The sequence below is a fragment of the Petaurus breviceps genome, unplaced genomic scaffold, assembly GCF_028583685.1.
Source record: "Petaurus breviceps papuanus isolate PSGF00001 unplaced genomic scaffold, PetGlider_PUasm1.0 90769, whole genome shotgun sequence".
Taxonomy (NCBI): Eukaryota; Metazoa; Chordata; class Mammalia; order Diprotodontia; family Petauridae; genus Petaurus; species Petaurus breviceps.
The window spans coordinates 12,072,160-12,086,283 of record NW_027187341.1 but is presented as its reverse complement, the minus strand read 5'-3'; positions in this window follow the sequence as shown (position 1 = coordinate 12,086,283).

Here is a 14,124-nt window from a genome sequence, read left to right as displayed (position 1 = left end):
GACCTTATTTTCTTATGCTTTATGTGGGTTTCTTCTATTTTTTTTAGGCCCCCTGTTTGTTCTATTACCATCTAACTTCTCTGTTTCATGGCTAAACTTCTCTAAAATGGGATTTATACCCATTTCAAATGTCTTCATTAACCTCCTATAATATGGTTTTTGCCCCAACTGTTCAATGGAAATTTCACTCTTGAAGGTCACCAATAATCTCTTTATTGAAATATTCAATTAACTTTTCTTATTTTTCTCCTTCACATTTGATCCTATCAAGTGAATTCATGAACAAAGCATTTATTAGATGCTTGCTGTATGCAAAGGCACTGTGCTAAGTCTAGACACACAAATAAAAGAGACAGTCCTTGCTCTCAAGGAGCTCACATTCTAATGGGGGAAACAACACAAATAGAAGCTTTCAGCTACAAGTCAGATGGAAAGGTCCCATGGTCCATAGGGTACAAAAGCAAAGCAGATGGTGGTACATCTTCTTTAATGTTATTTCAATTGATAAAATCCTATCAGTTTCTGATGCTGAACCATTTGACAGTGCCAAAGACTCTAATAGGCAGAAATGTCTTTTGCATGTGTCTATAGCACTTTTAGGAACAGTTGCTAAGCTACATCTCCACATGGCTTACTTCCCAGGATAATGTCTGAGGGTACTGGGCTAGAAGCAGTGCTATTCCCAAGGCTCTTGGATTAAAGGTCCAAGTCTATCAGTCATCAGGGTCTGAGGGGAGATGGCAGCCAGTGTGACAGCAGTGGTTTGGTTCATGAGCTATGCCTACCTTGGTTCTTTACTAGTGAATACTGACTGGCGTATCTTAGCCTCATCCACCCAGATCAGTCACCAGACTGTACAGTGAAGCTTTGTACCTCAGGAAAATGGAGTGGATCAGGAAATGGTACAAGGACTGGGAGCCTTTACATGCCACTTGTAGCATGCACCACCACCTTCAGGAAGGTATGGTTAGTGCATAGTATGCACTAAGGGAATCAGAAAAGGAAGTGATCAGAGAAAAACAGCTAGGCCAAACATCTTGTATCTCAGCAGGTCACTGAGAGGGTCTCATCATCTTTGTTGAGACTTTCAATGGCCTTGATGAAAACATAGGCTATATAGAGATAAATTTAAGTGTAGAGTTGGGAGGTACCATAGCCAAATATCAGATAAAGGACCAAGAAGTCAGTGAAACCTGCAGCCAGATAGTATATCTATTTGCCAGACATGTATAGCCACCCCAGCATATCTGTGATTAATATAAAAATAAAGCAGTTCCTTTTTCAGTGGCAAAAGTTTGAAGTTCAAGGAGGTACCCATCTATTGAGGATTGCCTAAACAAATTATGGTATGTGAATGTAAAGGAATATCAATGTGCCATAAGAAATTATGGAAGGATGGTTGAAGAGAAACCACAGAAGACTAGCATGAACTGATAAAGTGAAGTGAATAGAACCAGGAAAACAATTTATAGACTAATAGTAGAGTGAAGATAAATAACATTGAAAGCCTTAAGAATTCTGATAAATGCAATGGCCAGCCATAGTTCCAGAGGACCCATGATGAAATATGGTACTCATTTACTGACAAAGAAGTGATAGATTCATGGTGCACAATGAGATTTAAAAAAAAATATGGCCAATGTGGAAATTTATTTTTCTTGACTACATATTTGTTCTTAGAGTTCTTCCCTTTCTAATGGAGGGAGAAGAGAAAAAAAAAATTGTTAATTGAAAAAAAGTGCTTTTGTTTTGTTTTTTAAGAGAAATTATTAAACATCCTAAAATTCTACCAGGGAACTCAGTCCAAAAAGGATAGGAAACAATTAAGAGTAAAATTTTGAAGATACAAAAAGATAGAATTCCAAAGGAGGAAGTTGAATGAGAATTATGGAGTGGAGAAAAGACAATTGGTTTACCATCTTACATTTTTAAGAAGACATATATAGAAGATAGAATCAAGGTACAATAATGGAAGATGCTTTCATAAGAATGGCAAGGTGCTTTTAAGACTAGAGTAAGGAATGAATGAAAAACCATTTATTTAAAAAATTTTTAATATATATTTTTATTTATTTTTAGTTTTCAACATTAACTTCTATAAGCTTTTGAGTACTAAGTTTTCTCTTCTTCCCTCCTCTTGCCCTTCCCCAAGACGGTGTGCAATCTGATACAGGCTATACATGTACAATCATATTAAACATATTTCCACATTAGTCATGTTGTAGAGGAGAATTAGAATGAAATGGGAAAACCACGAGAAAGAAGAAACCAACAAAAGAGAGTGTAATGGGAATGCAAATTTAAAGATCTTCCCTGCCCCTAGGCTAAAGTGCACCTGAAACTTGGGGGTGGGAGGCTTGTTTTTCAGTAAATACTTTTTGATTGGCCAGTGGGTCAATAAGATTGTTACATTCTCTGAGCCAGGAGAAGGCTATATAAGCCCTGATGTGTAGCTTTGTTTTGGGGGCTCACTTTGAGACGTGTTCTGTGATTTGATCTCTATTCTGGGAAGCTGTTGTCCAGGGCCCCCCCGGCTTTGAAAAACCCAGATGCTGATTTGGTATGGATGTAATGGTTGGACAGTTTGGAAATCTGTCTACTTGATCTGTTTCTGTCTTGATAATTCTGCCTGTATGCTTTGAAGTTCGGGGTGCTGACCTTTTTCCCCTGAACAAGGTGAACGATATATGTCTGACTGATTAAAGTAAGCTTGTTAACCCATTTTGAGTTGCTTTCCTTTAACAAAGCAGATCCAAGAACCTGTGGTAGCAGCAAACCCTGAGGACACCGGGGTGCTTGCTGCTACAGAGAGAAAACAGTATGCTTTGATCTGCATTCAGTTCTTTCTCTGGATGTGGACAGCATTTTCCATCATGAGTCTTTTGGAACTGTCTTAGATCCTTGCATTGCTGAGAAGAGCAAAGCTTATAAAAGTTGGTCATTGCATGATGTTTCTGTTACTGTGTACAATGTTCTCCTGGTTCTGCTCACTTCACTCAGTGTCAGTTCATGTAAGTCTTTCCAGGTTTTTCTGAAGTCCACCTGCTAATTTCTTATAGCACAATGGTATTCCATTACATTCATATACCACAACTTGTTCTGCACATCATTTCTTACAGAACAATAGAGAATTCATATACCACAACTTGTTCAGCCATTCCCCAGTTGATGGACATCTCCTCAATTTCCAATTCTTGGCATTCTTGGCCCCACCACAAAAAGAGCTGCTATAAATATTTTTGTACATATGGGTCCTTTTCTTATTTTTATGATCTTTTTGGGATACGGACCTATAAGTGGTATTTCTGGGCCCAAGGGTATGCACAATTTTATAGCCCCTTGGGCATAGTTCCAGATTGCTCTCCAGAATGGTTGGACCAGTTCACAACTTCAACAATGTGTTAGTGTTACAACTTTCCCACATCTTGTCCAACATTTATCATTTTCCTGTTTTGTCATGTTAGCCAATCTGATAGGTATGATGTGGTAAAAAAAAAAAAAATTCTGAAGCATTCACCATGTGCCCTACACTTTGCTAAATGCTGGCAACATAAACAGAAAAGCAGAATAGTCATTGCTTTCAAGAAATTCCCATTGTAATAGTGGGAGATAACATATGTGTATGTACTTATGCTGCAGGGCAGATGGAAAGACCCAATGGTCCTTAGGGTACAACAACAGAGCAGATGGTAATACATCTTCTTTGGTGTCAATTCCATTGATATTTGATAGTGACAAGGACTTTGTTTCATAGGTCTTTTGTAGTTGTGACTTCTGAAGAGGTTGAGGCTATAACATCTATAGAAGAAATTTCTAGGTATTACTTTCACAAGGATTGTTAGAAGCAGGGATGGTGGTCGGGAGAGTGTTGCTTTCCCTAGGGTGCTTGTAATTACATCCTCATGTACTGCAGTTGGTCAGGGTTAGGTGGTAGTAGATACTGCAGGCACTATCTCTATAAAGGTTGCTCCCTTGCATGATGGTTTCATGCCCCTTTCAGTTTTAAGTTTATGGTCCTCTGGGGTGGCTAGGTGGTGCAGTGAATAGAGCACCAGCCCTGGAATCAGGAGGACCTGAGTTCAAATCTGGTCTCAGACACTTAACACAAAAACTAGCCATGTGACCTTGGGCAAGTCACTTAACCCCCATTGCCTTACCTTCCCCCCCTCCAAAAAGCAAAAATTAAAAAAAAAAGTTTATGGTCTTCTGATTTAGTATGCTAATCTACAGAGTGGCAAAGAAGCAGATAGATGCCTGTCTCTGAGTCAAGGGTCATTATAGATAGGGGGTATAGTAGATAGAATACTGGGATTTAAACTGAGTAAGGCCTGAATTGCAGTCCTGACTCAGACACTTGATAACTATTTGATACTGGGTAAGTCCCAACCTCTGTTTGACTTAGTTTCCTCATCTGTACAATGGGATAAATAAAAACTCCTAACACAGAGAGTGGCTTTGAGGATAAAATGAGAGAATGTATTTAAAGTACTTTGAAAACCTTAATGATTGTATAAATATTATCTATTATTAAACATCAAAGGATATAATCACTGTCTTCAAGTAGCTTCTCCTATAAGTCACATTCCAAACCTCAGCTCTAGATTTTCAGTAGTACTAACGTTCAGTAATTTAATTTAATATAATTTTCTGTGAAATATTTTAAAATAAGTTTTTATTGATGTATTCTCTTTCTTACATTATCACAATAATCCCCAATATTCCCCCTCTTCCTTCCTCTCCCAGAGACTTATCTCATATAACAAGTAGTCTTTTTTAAAGAAAAAAACAATCAGCACAACTGATCAATACATTGAAAATGTCCAAAAACATGTGTGATTTGCAACACTTGTGAACCTCCCATCTCCAGGAAGGGGTGAGTTAGGGCTGTCTTCTAATCTCTTCATTCAAGTCATGCTTGATCTTTATAATTTTGTCAATTTACTTTGGATCTTTCAGCATGTGGTTGTGCTTTCATTTACATTGTCATTATCATGTATATTGTTTTCTTGGGTTTGCTTACTTCACTCTGCATCAGTTCATGTAGATTTTGCCATACTTATCTGTATTCATCACATATATCATTTCTTATAGCACCATAATATTCCATTACATTCATGTACCATGATTTATTTAGTCATTCCCCAATTAATGGGTGTGATAGTAATGGCAATTAAAGATTCCCCTGTATTGGCTTGGTTTTCAAACTGATTGTGTTAAAACCCAGAGCTTGTTAATCCCACCTGTGGGATGGACTTTTTGATGTGAAAAGAAAGTCCTGAACTGGGAGGAGCTGGTGATGTAGATTTGGAGAGACAAGTGAGAGGCGGAAGATCTTTTTGGAAGCAGCACCTCGTGGAGAGAGAGAGACTAAGAGAATTGCTGGTGGCCGCTTTGAATTGCCCTGGACTTTTGAGACCTGCCCCCTGAGCTGCCAAGGACTGAGGAGACATGGCTGTTTTGCTGGTACTTTGTCTGTCTGTTTTGATGTTGTTTTGCCAGATTTATCCACTGGTGAAAGACAGTCCTGTTGTTGAAGAAGTCCTGGAACCTGGCTTTTGGTTAAGAAGCCCTGAGACTGTCCTGCAGACAGAGAGTGAATACTGTCCACTGGTGAAGGACAGTGCTGTTGTTGCAGGGGTCTGGAGACTGTCCTGCAGACAGAATGAATACTGTCCACTGGTGAAGGACAGTGCTGTTGTTGCAGGGGTCTGGGAGCCTTTCTGTTGATTCAGAAGCCCTGAAGAAGGATTTTCTTGTTGTATGTTTACAGAAATCCTGGGAGAGGGCTTTGCTAATGTGTTCAGGGGTTCTAGGACTGTTCTACAGACAGAGGATAAATTCATGAAGGGATTGGCAATGTATCTTATGGCCTTGCTAAGCCTTGTCTCCCCAGGAACTAAGATTGCTGAGAACTTGCCTCTTGTCAAGATGAAGAAAAGACCTCCATTTGGGTATTAAGTGCTGTGTTTAAACTTGATGTAACTCTGGGATAGATTCAATTGTGATCCAGGGGTGGGGAACTTTTGACCTGATGTTTGGAAACTAATCTCCATTTGAGAAGAGGGGCTTTGTGGTGGACTTAATTAAGGAATAGCCTAGGGGTGGAGAAGTATTTAGAATGGAGACTTTGTAATTGATTGAATGATTGGAAGGTCCTGGGGTGGGGTAGTCCTTGGAGATTATTTAATCACATTTAGTAAATGCTGTATTTGGAATGATGTCATGTTTTGATCTTCTCTGTTCTGGGTTTGTTACTGAATAAAATGGAGAGCACATATGCTGGTATTCTGAACCTTGGGAAGTTGCCTTTCTTTTGGCATTACATTACAATGGGCATGTACTGTTTTTAATTCTTTGCTATCATAAAAAATGCTGCTATAAGTATTTTGGTGTATATGCAGACTTACTTCTTATTGTTTATTTCCTTAAGCACAGTAATGCCCAGTAATTAAGTCTCTAGGTCAAAGGTTATAAACATTTTAGTCCCTTTAAATACATAATTCTTAATTGCTTTCCAAAGTGGTTGTACCTTTTCACAGTTCCACAAACAATGTATTAGTGTGTGTATCCTTCCACAATACCCCTCCAATTGTCTATTGCATGTTTTTGTCATCTTTGCTAATTTGCAGGATATGAGATGAAACTTCAGAGTTGTTTTAATTTAGGGCATTATTCCATGACTTGTGAATACTTTGCAATTCTTCTGAGAACTGTTTGTTCATATACTTTGTGGAAGTGAATGTTAGGGACAATTAAAAAAAAATTATCTCTAGGTATGTTGGGGAAAAAAGAAGAGAATCAAAGAAGGGACAAAATCACCACTGGCTGGGATAGATGGGATGATGATAAAAGTAGACCACAGTCAAAAGACAGAACCACTAATATCTTACCTTGCTTCTGTTTTCTTTATTGGGGAGAATGATCCTCACACTATAAAGGATGTAACAAAAATGTGAGTAGGAAGCTGAAGCGCAAAATAAGTAAGAAGGTACTTGCTTGCCCTTTCTGAGGTCAAGTCTCTAGGCCTGGGGGACTGATACCAAAGAGCACTGAAAAGAACTGGTGAGTGTGGTATTAAGTCTTTGTGGACAGAGAGGCTCTGAAGTGGGACCGACAGCAATTGTTCCAATGTCAGAGAAAGGGAATCAGCAGTTTTCAAATTACATTAAAGGGTGAATCTGGCTTTGATTTCTAGCAAAATTCTAGAACATGTTTTTAATAGGGAAGTTAATAAAGAGGTAGGGGTACAAGGTAGTATAGTGGAAAGAATATTAGACCTAAAAGTCTGAAGACCTAGATTTGTATCCCATTTCAGACACTTATTATGTGATGATGGGCAAGTCAGAACTTTGCAATCTCATTTTCCTCATCTGTAAAATGAGGATAATACTTTTACTACTTACATTAGTGCTGCTATGAAGAAAATATTTTACAGACATTAAAACACTAAATAAATGTTCATTCATATCATGAAAAGGCAATGATGATCACTAGATTTCATCAAGAATTCCATTCTAATATGATTTTCTCTTTTGAATGACTAATTAGATTTGTAGAAGGGAATTCCATTCATAAAGCACACACACACATATATATGTTATAAAATATATTTTTATATGTTATATAAGAATGTCATTCACTTAGGTAAATCAAATTCCTATTTGGTTTTTAAAGTCTTTCAAAACTAGGCTCCAACCTATCTTTCCAGCTTTATGGTAATATCCTAAGGTCCTGCCCCATTCAGGTTAGGGTGGTTTTTCCTTAAAGGACACTGACACTATCCTCTAGATTTAATTGGCTCTGAGGCTAAGGTCCAGTCCACTGACATAATTTCCTGTTTGCCTGTGAATAAAAACAGCCAAGACACTTAGGGCTCCAGCTCCTCCCTTGGCTTCTGACCTCAGATCATCAGCATGACCAATACCAACCAGCAAAAGAGAGTTTTACCCAGTTGAATAAAGGTTATCTCTTCAGTGAATATTCCTTCCTTGCTTTGAATGTCATTCTCTCGCTATGACTAATTAACATCTTTTTGTTTGATGAGACTACAAGAGTCTCATTTTATTTCAATCTCCAGCCTCTGGTACCAGCCTGGTCTAAGCCAGGTCTCACTTAATACAAGCCTCATTATACATGTTATTCCTGTTCCCTCTCTCTTTCTCTCTACTCTTCACACTGACATCCACATTCAATTTCCCTGTATTTTAGGCCAGTCAGAAAGGAGATTCTAGGTTTAAAATTCTTGAGCATAAAACACAATTAAAGTCAACTCTATTAATACTGGATTAAAAAGAACATAATTTCAAAGTTTAAAAGATATAAAATGTTTTCTCTACAGTTACCACAAAAAACTATCAGCTAGACTAGGAGAGCAGCAGTAGCTAGGGTAAGGCTTCTGCGTCATTTCTCTCCGGGTTATTCCTATATTTCAAGAAACAGAATCCCCTCCCCTCCATTTCCCATTTTTCAGGGGCCAACCTAGTTTACCTGTTTGTAGAGCCATCACCCAGTATGAAGCACTGGATGAGGCCTTAGAGAAAAGAGAAAGAAAGCAAGAGGGTAAAGAATAATTGTTCCTCCTCAACCCAACCCCATTTGCTGTCCACATCAAACCAAGGCAGCTCCTACCACACCATGTCTTTGCACTTGCTGTCTATCCCTCATCCCTGGCATGAATTCCCTTCCCTGCTCACCTCCACTTCACAGGGTTCCCTCACCTCTTTGAAGATGCAGCTCAAGTACCACCTGGTCCTCCAACTGCTAATGACCTCCCTAACTACCCATATAGAAACTACCTTGTATTTACTGTGGATTTCTTCTACCTCCCCCAGTAGTGTGGAAGCTCCCCAATAGCAGGAGTGATTTACCCTTGGTTTTTGTATCCTCTGGGCCTGGCACAGCACATGGAACATTAAAGGCACTTAATAAATGCTTGCTGGTTGATTACCTAGAATTAAGCAACTGACACAATTGCTATTCTTATGGACAAGAAGAAAATCTAGATGTCAGCCAGACAACACTATAGTTAGAAGGATTTAAAGATGGTTGAATAATTGTTTTAGTGGTTCAGTGTTAACTTTGAAGGGGTTCTTTGGTGAATATTTTTGATGCTATGCATAACATTTTTTTTTCATTAATGACTTGGATAAAGGCAGAGATGTCATGCTTATCAAACACTCAGATGATCTGAAGCCAGGAGAGATAAGGAACACTGTGGATGGGACAGCTAGGATCTCAAATGAACTCCATTGACTAGAAGGGAAACTGGGATCTAGCTGGATGACTTTTCAGCGTCACACAAAAGGGCCAGAGTTGGAATCAGGCTCAAACTGTGCCTCTGCTAGGTTACTATTTTACTGCTGTGTAATCCTGGTCAAGTCTCCTATTTTCTCTTAGCTTCAGAGTCATCATTCATAAAATGGGAATAACAATACCTATTTCACAGGCTTATAATAAGGATTAAATGAGATAAAATGTATAAAGTGCTTTGATAATATAAAGTGCTTTATCCTCACAGTGATAAATAAATGTCAATTATGATTGTAGGAAAGCCATGTGGCATAGTTGATAGTGTGCTGGGTTTGGACCTCTTACACTTACTAGCTGTGTGACCAGAAGCAAATCAATTCACTTTTTGAGCCAGTTTCCTCATCTGGAAAATGAGGATAATAGACATATTTCACAGGATTTTCATGAGGCTCAAGTGGATTTTTGACCTTTAATCTATGAATGTAAACTAAAATAACAATATTTCAATACTTGTTACCAAAACCACCTATTCTGATGCCTCATAATGTTGGGGGGGGGGTGACTGTGAGTTTTTCAAAGGCAATATCAACAGAATTCAAATGGATTGGTTCTTCTAAACTGGAAAGGCTTTAATAAGTATAACACTGGCAATGTCTACTGTTTAAGACCCAGGCTGATTAAGTGAAAATTCCACCATCTACCCTAATTAGAACCCATTTAGAGTTATAGGATTCATTTCTGGAAACCACATTTTAGGTTGGGCACTGAAAAGCTGGAGGGCAACCACAATGGTGAATGCACTTGAGACAATTTCATACATGGAAGAGTTGAAAGAGGGATGTTTAACCTGGAGAAGACCTGGAGAAGAAAAGAGAGCTTTCTACAAATATTCGAAGGATTGTCATGGGGAAAGGGGATTAGGTTTCCTTTGTTTGGTTCCACAGGTCAAAATTAGGAGCAATGTGTAGAAAAGAGGCAGATAGGCTCAATTTAAGGGAAACCTAGCTCACAGTGAATGGCCTGCCTCAGGAAGTTCTGGGTTCTCAATTATTAGAGGTCTGCAAATGAAGACTGAATGACTACTTGTTGAGGATCTACAAAGAGGGGATTCTTATTCACATACAATTTGAATTAGATGACCTCTGAAATTCCTTACAGCTTGGAGATTCTGTATGTAATTGAATGCTAGTAAGGGACACCCCATTATTTTATAGGGCAGACCACTCCCCATTGCCTAGAGGATAGAGGCACCCTGATGTGTTGAAATTAGGAGAAACTTGGGTTCTAAATCCTGCCTTGGACATTTACTAGCTATATGACCTCACACAAGTCACATTTGATTTCCTGGGCCTTTCTTTTCTCATTTGTAAAATGGGGACAATATCTACCTCACAAGAGTTCTAAAGATCAAATGAAACATTATATATAGCTCATAAATCTTAAAACCCTAATTCTGTTATATCTTCCACATAGATCCCAAAATATTAAAACACAGATCTGACCATGTAAACTTCCAGAGGCTTTAGTATAAAATTCAAATTCCTATTTGCCATTTAAAGCTTTTCACAATCTGATTCTAGCCTACCTTTTATGGATTTAGTGCACATTTCTAAACCTTCATTCTTCCTGCCCTCTCTGCAACATTTGAGCCTGTTTGCCTATCTAATGCTCTTTTGTAGGTCCCCTCCCCCCATGCCGATCTCTTTTCCTTTTGCCTATGGGACAACCCTTTGGCAATATTCTTTGTTGAATCATCATCAGTGCCACACTTGTTAACTTTGAGTATATCCAAAACAGAACTCTTCTTCCTAACCAGCCACCTTCTGAAGTGCCATATTTCTGTTGAGAGCATGTAAGTTCCTTAAAAGTAGGGACTGGCTTTTGTTACTCATTTCCAGTCGCTAGCACAATTGGTGGCACATAGCAGGCACTTTAAATACTTGCTGATTAACTATTTGATCCTTCCAGTTAACCATCTTCAGAATCTTGTTTTGTAAAAGTAATGTCCTAATTGGTGTCCCGTTCCCAGACATCTCTTCATTCAACTCCATCTTTCACATAGCCACTGAAGTGTTTTTTCTCAAGCACAGGGCTTACCATGTCACCTTCTCTCCTCAGTCCTTATGCTCAGTGAACTCCAAAGTAGCTTCATATTAACTCTAGGATAAAACAGAAACTTCAGTTTGTCATTTAAAGTTCTCCATAACCTGATCTTATCTTTACTTCTCCTTTACATATTCTATAGCAGAGAGGTCATATTTTGGTTGCTGGTTCAAGCACCCTCAGAACCAGAATAAAATACAACTGGGAAATGTTTAACAAAATAAATAAAAACACAACACAGATAAGGTTAATTTGTAGTTTTCTAAGTCAATAAATGCCAGTTTTGTGTTGTTTAGTTATGTCTGACTCTTTGTGACCCCATTTGGGGCTTTCTTGGCAAAGACACTGGAGTGGTTTGCCATTTCCTTCTCCAGCTCATTTTGCATATGGGGAAACTGAGGCAAATAGCATTAAGTGACTTGTTTAGGATTACACAGCTAGTAAGTATATGAGGCAAGATTTTAACTGAGATGATGAATCTTCCTGAATCCAGGCCCAGCAGCTGTGCCATCTAGCTGCCTCAAATGTCAGGAAGCACCCATTTCTGTTTGTTTGATTCCTGGTTCTAAGGTACATCCATACTGGCCTCCTTGCTGCATTCCATTTCCTATGCCCATGTTTTTGCCCTAGCTGTGTCCCACATTTAGAATGCTCTCCCTCCTTACCTTTACTTCCTTCAAAACTTACCTCATATTGCCTCTGCTTGAGACTTTCCCTAGTCTCCCCATATCTTCTATGGTTTCCTTGTATTTGCCTTGTGTGTTAGATACACCTATGTTCTCTCTCTCTCTCTCTCTCTCTCTCTCTCTCTCTCTCTCTCTCTATATATATATATATATATATATATATATATATATATATATATATCTCAATAGATAGATAAACCTTTGTATATGTTATATATGTGTGCATATTATATTCTCTCTTATAATGTAAACTCCTTGAAGGCAGGGGCTTTTAATTTTTAATTTTCCATCTCTAGCACCTAGGACAGTGCTTGATATACAGTAGGTGTTTAACAGGTGCTTTTGGACTGACACACTCTTAAGTACCAGTCTGTCCTCCTTGCTGTTCCTGTACACAATATGCCATCTCCTATTTCTGTGCCTTTGTATAGGCTTGTCCCTTTTGCACCTGCTGGAGCCCTGCCAGGATGAACTTAAGTGTCTCCTACATAAGGGCCAATCTTGGAAAATACTTGGTATATATTTTGTTATCTATTTTTGTTCATGGCTCCCTCCACCCCCATTTAATTTAAACTTCTTGAAGGCAAAATTTGTTTTTGTATCCCCAGGACCTACCACCTAGTAGATGCTTAATAAATACTTATTCAATAAATTATTATACAGTCCAAAATATTTGGGTTGGGATTAAAGACTATAATTTACCTTCAGTACCTATCCAACATTACTCCTCCTTTCCACTAAGAATTCTAAAGTCAAGATTCTCTCATTACTCAAAGCCTTTTTACATACTCCTCCCAGACTAGAATTGGCTTTCCCCTGCAATCCATCTATTTAAATTCTTCATGGTCAATTTAAAGTGCTATTTCCTCCACTGGGCCTTTTATGTCTGCTCTTATCCCTACTGGTTCCCTCCTTTCTTACTCTGTTTTCTGAACTATTATATTTATTATCTGCATTACTTTTTTTGAACTTTGTCACTTGTTTTATAAGTTGATCCTGAAGTAATGTATATGCTAGTGGAAACTGAATAAATATTTGTTAGATTTGAGTCTCTGATAGCTTCCCCCCCCCCTTTTTTTTTTTTACCACTGGCTGTAATGTAATGCCAAAAGAAAGGCAACTTCCCAGGTTCAAAATACCAGCATAGGTGCTCTCTATTTTATTCAGTGACCAACCAAGAACAGAGAAGATTAAAACATGACATCATTCAAAATACAGCATTTACTAAGTGTGATTAAATAATCTCCAAGTACTACCCCACCCCAGGATCTTCCAATCATTCAATCAATTACAAAGTCCCTGTTCTAAATACTTCTCCACCCCTAGGCTATACCTTAATTAAGTCCACCACAAAGCCCCTCTTCTCAAATGGAGATTAGTTTCCAAACATAAGTAAAATACATTCATTTGCTCAACCATAGAACACAAAAAGGTCAAAAGTTCCCTACCCCTGGATCACAATTGAATCTACCCCAGAGTTACATCAAGTTTAAACACAGCACTTAATACCCAAATGGAGGTCTTTTCTTCATCTTGACACGAGGCAAGTTCTCAGCAATCTTAGTTCCTGGAGAGACAAGGCTTAGCAAGGCCATAAGATACATTGCCAGTCCCTTCATGAATTTATCCTCTGTCTGTAGAACAGCCCTAGAACCCCTGAACACATTAGCAAAGCCCTCTCCCAGGATTTCTGTAAACATACAACAAGGAAATCCTTCTTCAGGGCTTCTGAACCAACAGAAAGGCTCCCAGACCCCTGCAACAACAGTACTGTCCCTCACCAGTGGACAGTATTCATTCTGTCTGCAGGACAGTCTCCAGACCCCTGCAACAACAGTACTGTCCCTCACCAGTGGACAGTATTCACTCTCTGTCTGCAGGACAGTCTCAGGCCTTCTTAACCAAATGCCAGGTTCCAGGACTTCTTCAACAGGACAGTCTTTCACCAGTGGACAAATCTGGCAAAATAACATCAAAACAGACAGACAAAGTACCAGCAAAACAGCCATGTCTCCTCAGTCCTTGGCAGCTCAGGGGGCAGGTCTCAAAAGTCCAGGGCAATTCAAAGCGGCCACCAGCAATCTCT